General features: G+C 39.3%; 1 pseudogene; it reads left to right on the forward strand.

Moving 5' to 3' along the window:
- Positions 1–778: 778 nt before the first annotated feature.
- LOC123599132 lies at positions 779–2,860 on the forward strand (annotated as a pseudogene).
- The last annotated feature ends 7,870 nt before the right edge of the window (positions 2,861–10,730 follow it).

A 10,730-nucleotide genomic window follows, 5' to 3' on the forward strand; every position in this document is an offset into this window, starting at 1 on the left:
AACGTTTATTTATTTTTGGGACAGAGAGAGAGACAGAGCATGAACGGGGGAGGGGCAGAGAGAGAGGGAGACACAGAATCGGAAACAGGCTCCAGGCTCTGAGCCATCAGCCCAAAGCCTGACGCGGGGCTCGAACTCCCGGACCGGGAGATCGTGACCTGGCTGAAGTCGGACGCTTAACCGACTGCGCCACCCAGGCGCCCCTATCATCTACTATCTTAAGACCACTATGTCTACCCATCACTCTTCAGACAATTATGAGAGCTAGCCAAGATTTATATAATATAAAACTGGAAACTTTGCCAATGGAGAAATGAAACCAAACTGTCAACCAGTTATTTTATTTTTCATGGCAAAATTGCCTTATAGCCAATTATTACAGGGCAAAAATGTTGGTGGCAAAGATGTCTTTGGCAAAGATGCTTATGGCAAAAAATACTGGACATAATTGAGATGATCTGCCTGGTAGTTCAATCTTTGCATATATGCTTAATTATTTCTTTTTCTTTTCTCTTCTTTTCTTTCTTTCTTTCTTTCTTTCTTTCTTTCTTTCTTTCTTTCTTTCTTTCTTTCTTTCTTTCTTCTGAAAGAGAGAGAGAGAGCACGTGTGCGTGTGTGAGTGGGGAAGGAGCAAAGACAGAAGGAGAGAGAATCTTAAGCAGGCTCCAGGCCCAGTGCTGAGCCCAATGCGGGGCTCAAACTCACCAATGGTGAGATCAAGACCTGAGCCGAAATCAAGAATCTGACACTTAACCGACTGAGCCCCCCAGCACCCCAATTTCTAAAGACAGAGTTCTGAAATTTAAATTGCTCCCCAAGAGATACGTGCATTTCTAAAGCCTTTGAGTGTGCTGGGTATTTACTGTTTTTACATCTTAACTGTGTACTCTAAGAAGTTAATTTAGCTTATTTTCTAGGGTGGGACACTACTTCAAACTTTTTTCATGTCAAGATCTGCCTCATCTTCCAAAATGGGGAGTTCCCAGCACTAGCCTTGTGGGAGTGGAAGCATGACCTACCTCCTTCCAAAAACTGGAGGGAGTGATTTATCAGCTTTCTTTTCTCCACCTTTATATCCCCTCCTTTTTTTTTTTTTTTTTTTTTTTTTAAGAGGTAGAATTCAGCCTAAGGGTTCCATTGGATTGGAATTGGAAAGATGTATCTGTTCTAGGTCACTCTTGGTTCCAGATTGGAACTTATCTCATCTCTTAAAATAGCATTCTTAAGGTAAACTCTTATCTAATGGCTAATTTAAGATATCTTAACCAATTTAACAAAGCAAAATGAAATCTCCACAAGTCTATGCAACTATTAGCAATAAAAATGGCTATTTCAGAAAATAATAATGACCCTTTCTCACTCCCAGCCATCTTGGCTGCTGCTCTCGGTTGGGGCCATCCCACACCTAAAGCAGGAAGATGGTGGCCACCAAGAAGACAAAATCAGTGGAGGTGATTAACTCTAGGCTTCAATTCATTATGGAAAGTGGAAAGTATGTGCTGGGGTACAAGCAGACTCTGAACAGTCAGACATGGCAAAGCGAAACTGGTCATCCTCACTAACAACTGCCCGGCCTTGAGGAAATCTGAAATAGAATATTATGCCTGTTGGCCACAAATACAGTGGGAATAATGTTGAATTGGGCACAACATGTGGGAAATACTACAGAGTATGCACACTGGCTATCATTGACCCAGGTGATTGTATTATCATTAGAAGCATGCCAGAACAGACTGGTGGAAAGTAAATCCTGTAAAAATTTTTCTTTAATAAAACCAGCCAGAGCTTGTTTTTTTAAAAAAAAAAAAAAAGTGAACTGAACTTGCAATGGACAGTTATTTTGGTGGTAAGATTAATGTGAATTCTGATAGCTGGGTAGATTGCCCATCTAATTTGTGTTCATTTCCCTTTGAACACAGGACAGCTTTCACAGAAAGTCTTGCGACACAAAGAAAATCCAGCACAGGGGACAGCACACACACATACCCCACCACTCATACTCCTCTTTCTGTTTTTCTTGCTATTGCTACTATCTCCCACCATCATCAAAGTCTAGCAATGCTTTTAAAATAGGTAATGGGGTCATTATGGCTGGTCAGTGCATTTTCTAGGTTAAAAAGCAAAGGAAATATAAAAATGAATTTTCAAAATCTGTAGTGGCATATACTGTTTTAAATTTCATGGAGGAGTTTCACATAACTCTTTTGATCTTATAATATTCCTGTTAAATAGGTATCAAGACCCCCTTTCACAGATAACACAACTGAGGTGGATGGAGACTTAAAAATTACTCAGGACAAAGTTTAAGGTTATCATCCATTTCAGTACTCTCCCCTTCCTGCAGATTCTATGCTCAGGGATCTCATCTTACTGAAATTGTTCTTCATCTGAGGAGGAAGCAATAAGATGAACTGATCACTCTCTGGGATCAGGAATTTTATGTTTCTTCTTATAAAGCCCTGACATTCTGCTTTCCATCAGGATCATGGACTATTTGAGCAGGCTCCTGAACCAGACCTACATGACGGAGAGAAGCAAATGGTTCTGAGTTTCCTTTCCCTAGGACTAAACTCATGGTCACAGAAATACAGAATAAAATGTTCCAGTAAAACTAGTTTCCACAGTAGATCACCTTACATTCAGCTAACTGGGGATTACTTTTGAGATAAATAAGTGTAATTAGAACTCTGTAAAACACTTCTGTAAAGTCTTAAATGATTCCTACCAGAGAGCTCTGTTTTCCCTGAAGTAGCTAGAAGCACTAATTCGCTTAAGTTGAGAATTGGTGTCCAGAATAAAATATCTACTTCTGTCTAAGAATAGAGAAAATATCAGAAGTTTCCTTTTAAAGTGGCCAGGTTTAGGGGCGCCTGGGTGTCCAACTTGAGCTCAGGCGGGGTAAGAAAGGAGAGGAAAAGCAACTGCCTGAGGTGGATTGCTAACATTGGGGAAGGGTGGAATGTGGGAAATCACTATCACTATCATAAAAGATCACATTTGAAAAGAAGTGTACAACTTGAGCTCAGGTTGTGATGTTATGGTTCACGACTTTGAGCTCTGCGCTGGGCTCTGTGCTGACAGCTCAGAGCCTGGAGCCTGCTTCAGATTCTGTCTCCCTCTCTCTCTAACCCTCGCCTGCTCACACTCTGTCTCTCTGTCTCTCAAAAATAAACAAACATTAAAAAAAACAATTAAAAAAAAAATAAAGTGGCCAGGTTTACAACTTAAGGTATCCGAGAAATGCAAACAATTTAACATGGTTTATAATCAAGGAGTGTAACCAGATTGGATTCCAAATTTGTTTTGGGGGAATATGTTCATATTTTTCCATAAAGAGCTTATATTTAGTGGTTAGGTTCCAGAGTCATCCCTAAAACCTATCAAAACTACATTGACTCTAAAATGGCACTTTGAATTTCTTAAAGATTTCATCCTCATTCTAATCCCTATGGAAACCTTGAGCATATTGGAGAGATGGGAAATTGAGACTTGAGACCCACTGGACCCTGAGGAGGACTGTGGATGGAGGTGGGCCCTTTGGGGTTCAGTAGCTCTCAAATGAGCATAAGAGAGTTATGCTACATCTGGGACATGACCCAGAAGAAAGAACCATCAAAAACAACAATAGCTGTTTGTATGTTTGAGTCCCAAGTGTCAAATTAACAGTTAACGATTGAAGAGCTAAGGTTTCTTTCTAATTAAATTAAATTACATTTGTATTTCCTATGAAAGGGACTTTTGTATTTCTTTTGCACATTAGTCATCAGAATTTATGTTGAACATATAGCTGCTGCCTAGAAATACTTGCTTCGTGAATTGAATAAGGAGATTAACTAAGATGACTGGCGTGTCTTGCTGTGCTGGGTCTTTGCAAAGATAAATTTGAAAGCAAGTGGAAATGATAGCAAGAGGTTTCTCTCAGATCTGAGAGGCAGAAAAAGAGTGGGAAAATGAATTATTAATGAGAATTCACACAAAAGAGTAAAGAGAATCAATCTGCAGAGAAAGCTTTACCCCTAACAAGATAGGAGAGCTTTGAGCATATTACCTAACCTCAAAGTCCTCATCTGTAAAATGTGGATAAAAATAGGTACTATCATATTAGATTATTATAAGGATTAAATAGGACAATGCATATAGAGTAATTAGAGGAGTGCCCGGCAAATGGGAATTGGAAGAACCTAGAATGGCTGTCAGGTGCATCTATGCAGTTGGTTAAAACTCTAGGGGACCCAGAAACAACAGAAGCTTCTTAGACATAAAGGAGCCATGGGACACCTACAACATATATCAGTCTTGGACATATCATTGTGAACTAATTAAGCACCAGCTAAGATACCCATCCCATTCTAGGGGCCACGGCACTATGTAAGATCTTGAAACTGTGTAGTCTGGTTTGGAAATGACCATTTCAGTGTGTTTTGAAATGACCAGTGTTAATTTTCCTAATGGTCCATAGATATTAGGACATAAAATAGAAGTTGAGCTGAATAATAAAAGAGTCGTATTTCACAAGCCACTTCACCTGATATTATTAGGGAACAAAGGATATATACAAACGTCAAGGGAAGAGCAGGGATTCAGGCACAAGGTAATTGAGAATTTTGCTTTAGACATATTTTATTGTTCTAGTGGCCACCCCATAATTTCCAGAGAAGGACCCCACAGGGAGAAATCTGACTGTACGAAAGCTAGGGAACTGGCTTTAAAACCTCCTTTGTATAATACCATATATCAGATTGAGACATCAATTGCTCTACATGAAAAAACAAACTTCAAGAGTGGTTGTGCCTATAAGCAGGGAGAGGTAATAGCATTAAGGAGCTTGTTTAACCCACTTGGGAGAACCCACTTTTATTCAAGTCTTTTATTTATTTTTTCTCAGTATTTCTGAGATATAGTTAACATACATCATTGTTTAAGGTGTACAGCGTGATGGTTAGACTTACACACATTGTGAAATGATCACACAATAAGTTTAGTTAGCATTCATCATCTCATATAGATGTAATAAAAAGCAAAAATATAAAAATAAAAATGGGGCGCCTGGGTGGCGCAGTCGGTTAAGCGTCCGACTTCAGCCAGGTCGCGATCTCACGGTCCGTGAGTTCGAGCCCCGCGTCAGGCTCTGGGCTGGTGGCTCGGAGCCTGGAGCCTGTTTCCGATTCTGTGTCTCCCTCTCTCTCTGCCCCTCCCCTGTTCATGCTCTGTCTCTCTCTGTCCCAAAAATAAATAAACGTTGAAAAAAAAAATTTTTAAATAAAAAAAAAAAATAAAAAAATAAAAATATTTTTTCCTTGTGATGAGTCCTCTTAAGATTTACTCTCTTTAAAACTTTTATATGCATCATACAGGGTGTTAACTACAGTCATCATGTTGTACATTACATTCCTAGTACTTATGATCTTATAACTGAAAGTTTCTACTTTTTGACCACCTTGCTCCAATTCCCCTCTCCTCCCTCTCTGCCTCTGGTAACCACAAGTCTGATCTCTTTTTCTTTTCTTTTCTTTTTTTTTTTTTTTTTTATTTTGTAATGTTTATTTTTGAGAGAGAGAGAGACAGAGAGCAAGGGAGGGGCAGAGAGAGAGGGAGACACAGAACCCAAAGCAGGCTCCAGGCTCTGAACTGTCAACACAGAGCCCGACGCGGGGCTGGAACCCACTAACTACGAGACCATGACCTGAGCCAAAGTCGGACACTTAACCAACTGAGCCACCCAGGTGCCCCCTCTGATCTCTTTTTCTATGAGGTCTTTTTTTTTTTTTTAATGTTTATTTATTTATTTTGAGAGAGAAGGAGGGAGGGAGAACACAAGTGGGGGAGGAGCAGAGAGAGAGGGAGAGAGGGAGAGAGAGAATCCCAAGCAGGCTCCGTGCTGTCTGTGCAAAGCCCAATATGGGGCTTGATCCCATGAACCGAGAGATCATGACCTGAGCCAAAATCAAGACCTGGATGTTTAACCAACTGAGCCACGCGGGAGTCCCCTGGCCTTTTTTTTTAAAGATTGTACATGTGAGATCATACAGTGTTTGTCTTTCTCTGACTTTTTTATAAATGTTTTTATTTATTTTTGAGAGAGACAGAGACAGAGCGTGAGTGGGGGAGGGCAGGGAGAGAGGAAGACACAGAATCTGAAGCAGGCTCCAGGCTCTGAGCTGTCAGCACAGAGCCTGACATGGGGCTGGAACTCACAAACTGTGATATCATGACTTGAGCTGAAGTCACACACTTAACTGACTGAGCCACCCAGGCTTCCTGTTTCTCTGACTTATTTCACTTAGCATAATGCCCTCTAGGTCCATCTGTATCTGTCACAAATGGTAGGATTTCTCAGTTTTTATGGCTCAATAATATTCCATTGTATATTTATACCACAACTTTATTTTTTTATCTATTCACCTGTTCATGAACTCTTAAGTTGTTTCCATGTCCCCAAACCATTTAGAACAATGACCTGTACTTGACCACACTTTCTTAGAATGGCTAGTAAAACTACATTTCTTTACAAGTATACTGACATTCACATTTACCCACCAAGTCTAAGTCTGGTCTTCTTTTCATTTATTTGAAAGCAGATCAAGTCTTGCTACAATTTCTGAAAAAGATCACAGTGCTCTGATCACAGTAATGACATTCCAAGAGGCGGGGTAAGAAAGGAGAGGCAAAGCAACTGCCTGAGGTGGATCGCTAACATTGGGGAAGGGTGGAATGTGGGAAATCACTATCATAAAAGATCACATTTGAAAAGAGGTTCAGGAAAATTCAGTCTGGAGCTACCTATTTTACAGTGTAAAAACTCACCAGCTCACTGTGTCAGACATGGTCTCTTGGCACTCATCATTCATTTTCGCCACCTTCCATAGACACCCCATTCCCATTCTGCAATATTACAGGAGATGGAAGGCTTAAAACTATATTTCTTACTCTTCTTTTTTTTTTTTTAAGTTTTATTTATTCATTTTGAGAGAGAGAGAGACAGCAGGGCGCGGGGCAGAGAGAGGGAGACAGAGGATTCCAAGCAGGCCCTGAAACCAATGCGGGGCTTGATCTCATGAACCATGAGATCATGACCTGAGCTGAAATCAAGAGTCGGACACTCAACTGACTGAGACACCCAGGCACCCCTTCCTTTTCATCATACACAAAAATCAATACCAGATGAATTGTAAATCTAAATGTGAACAGTAAAACAATAAAGTTTTCACAAAAAAACATAGGAAAATACTAGAGTGATCTTGGAGTCAGCAAAGATTTCTTAAATTGGATACATACAAAATAAATGATCCATAAAAGAAAACATCTGATAAACTGAACTACATCAACATTATGAACGTCTTCATCAAAAGACATTACTGAAGGGATGGAAAAAACAAGCCATGGAGTGACAAAAGGAGTTCAACAAAGGACTCCTAGAATAAAGAACTACAAAGAAGAAGAAAAAGTCAGACAAGCCAATAAGAAATTGGGTGAAAAACAAGCATTTCATAGAAGAAGACACCCATATGGCCCATAAACATATGAAAAGGTGCTTCACTTGTTAGCCATCAAGAAAATAAAAACCAAAACCACAATACAATTTCAATCCATTGCATTAGACTTTCAACAGAATAGCTAAAATGTAAAAGAAGAAAATACAAAGTTTTGGTAAGGATATGGCATATCCATCACTTTGGAAAATTGTTTGCCAGTGTCCAATCAAGCTAAACATACGCATCCCCTATAACCCAGAAATCCCACTCTTATATATCTACCTGAAGTGTATACATATATTCACCAGTGTTCATAACAACACTATTTGTAATAATCCGCAAATAGAAATGACCCAAATGTCCATGTGCAGTAAAATGTACAACCAATGTTATAGTTATCCAAAAGAATGCAATATAGCAATAAAAATGAAGATGCTATCACTATATACAATGTATGAATCACACAATTATAAAGTTGAGTGAAAAGAGCCAGTCATAAAAGAGTACATACTGCATCATCCCATTTTGTCTAAGGCTCGAAAACAGGCAAAATTGCTCTATGGTGTGAGAGACCAAGATTGCAGCTACTTTCTGGAAATATAATGCCCAGAAATGAGTATGAGGAAGGGTTTCTGGTGTGTAAGTGATTTCTGTTGTCCAATCTTGGTTATAGTTACATGGGTACATCTGCTTTATGAAAATTCATCAAGCTGTACCTGACTGTGATTTGTGCATTTTTCTGTAATTATGTTATACTTCAATAAAAATTGACTTTGAAGGAGTGCTTGGGTGGCTCAGGCAGTTAAGCGTCTGACTCTCGATCTCAGCTCAGGTCTTGATCTCTGGGTCATGAGTTCAAGTCCCACGTTGGACTCCATGCTGGGTGTAGAGCCTACTTTAAAAAATTGACTTTAGAAAACCCCAACAACGTTTCTTAGACTTCCCTGCTAATGGGATTCTGTATACAATTTACATTTTGCCAATCAGGTATAATGATGTGAGACTGGAAGGTAAAAGCAAAATGGAAGCTATTTTCCCTGCCTGTTGGTTTTCCTTTGTTAGTTTTTTTTTTTTTTAATTTTTTTTTCAACGTTTATTTATTTTTGGGGGGACAGAGAGAGACACAGCATGAACGGGGGAGGGGCAGAGAGAGAGGGAGACACAGAATCGGAAACAGGCTCCAGGCTCTGAGCCATCAGCCCAGAGCCTGACGCGGGGCTCGAACTCACGGACCGCGAGATCGTGACCTGGCTGAAGTCGGACGCTTAACCGACTGCGCCACCCAGGCGCCCCTCCTTTGTTAGTTTTTGATGAGCATGCTACATGAGGCGTGATTTTCAATGATCAGACTTTCTGTGCCTCTGCAGTGACACCAATTCTACTGGTGAGAAGTGGCTGTGATGCCAGCTGTGTGGTCTCCATAGGTTCCTGATCTCTAGCTAGGTTGTTGCTGTGTGGTCTGACTTGGAAGCGGAAAGGCAGCCCTCTTAGCCTCTGTTTTTCCAGCCCATCTGTTTTGTAAGCATCTAATTCCTTGTATTCAATACCTAGAGTGGTGTCTGCGCCGACCCCCAGTTGATACATGAACTCATAACACAGCTGATAGGCAATGTAGGGTCCAGGTTGGTTTTAAAGATGTTTGAAAAACGAAATTTCCTTGGCAATCCTATCACCTAGGATCATCATTATCATAGAATCTGCTTTATTTTTTTAAGTGTTTGTTTATTTTTGAGAAAGAGAAAGAGCGTGAATGGGGGAGGGGTAAGAAAGAGGGGGGACAGAGGATCCGAAGCAGGCTCTGTGCTGAGAGCAGAGAGCCCAGTGTGGGGCTCAAATTCATGAATCATGTGATCATTACCTGAGCCGAAGTCAGACGCTTAACTGACTGAGCCACTCAGGCGCCCCATAAGATCTGCTTTAGAGCTAACCTAAATCCATTCTGATGCCTTGATATGCTGCTTTATGCTGCCATTCGAAAATGATTCTTAAGGTATCCTTTGTCCCCTTTCCACAAGCTAAATAATGCCAGTTCTTTGAACTTTTCTTTGAACATTCTGCAGCTCTTTCCAGTGGTGGCCATTTGAATTAAGTATTCATATAAGGACTGCCTATTCTGGTAGAATGAGCTGTCGTTTTCTTTTTCTTTCTTTTTTAAAAATTGAAGTATAATTTATATACACTATATTAGTTTTAGGCATACAGTATAATGATTTACTAGTTGTATATATTGTGAAAGTGTCACCACAATAATTCTAGTTATCTGTCACCAAACACAGTTACAGATTTTTTTTCTTGTAATGAGAATTTTCAAGATTTACTCTCTTAGCAAATTTCAAATATGCAATAAAATATTAACTATAGATAATGCTGTACATTATATCCCCCCTGATTTACTTATTTTATAGCTGGAAGTCTGTACCTCTTGATTCCCTTCACCTATTTCCCTTCTCATACCCCCCATCTCTGTGTTCTTCTATCTCAAGATTGCTTTGGCTATTCAGGGTCTTTCGTGTTTTCACACAAATTGGAGAATTGTTTGTTCTATTTCTGTGAAAAATGCCATTGGAATTTTGATAGGGATTGCATTGAATCTGTAGATTGCTTTGGGTAATATGGACATTTTAACAATATTAATCTTCTCATCCATAGGCATAGCATATCTTTCTATTTATTTGTGTCTTGTTAAATTTCTTTCATCAGTGTCTTACAGTTTTCAGTGTACAGGTCCTTCACCTCCTTGGTTAAATTTATTCCTAATTGTTTTCCTCTTTTTGATGCAATTGTAAATGGGATTGTTTTTTAAATTTCTCTTTCTGTTACTTTGTTATTAGCATACATAAATGCAACAAATTTCTGGATACTGATTTTGTATCCTGAAACTTCAATGACTTCATTTATTAGCTCTAACAGGTTTTTTGGTGGCATCTTAGGGTTTTCTATATATAGTATCATGTCATCTGCAAATAGTGATGGTTTTACTCTTCCTTTCCAACTTGGATGTCCTTTCTTCTTCTTGACTAATTACTCTGGTGAGGATTTCCAGTACTATGTTGAATGAAAGTGGTGAGAATGGGCATTCTTGTATTGTTCCTGATCTTAGAAAAAAAACTTTCCTCTTTTCATTGGTGAATATGATGTTAGCTGTGGGCTTGCCATATATGACGTTTATCATGTTGAGGGATGTTCCTTTATACTCACTTTACTGAGATTTTTTTTAGAATTTTTATCACAAATGGATGCTGAATTTTGTCAAATGCT

Source organism: Leopardus geoffroyi, chromosome C1 (genome assembly GCF_018350155.1).
Source record: "Leopardus geoffroyi isolate Oge1 chromosome C1, O.geoffroyi_Oge1_pat1.0, whole genome shotgun sequence".
In the NCBI taxonomy this organism is placed as follows: domain Eukaryota; kingdom Metazoa; phylum Chordata; class Mammalia; order Carnivora; family Felidae; genus Leopardus; species Leopardus geoffroyi.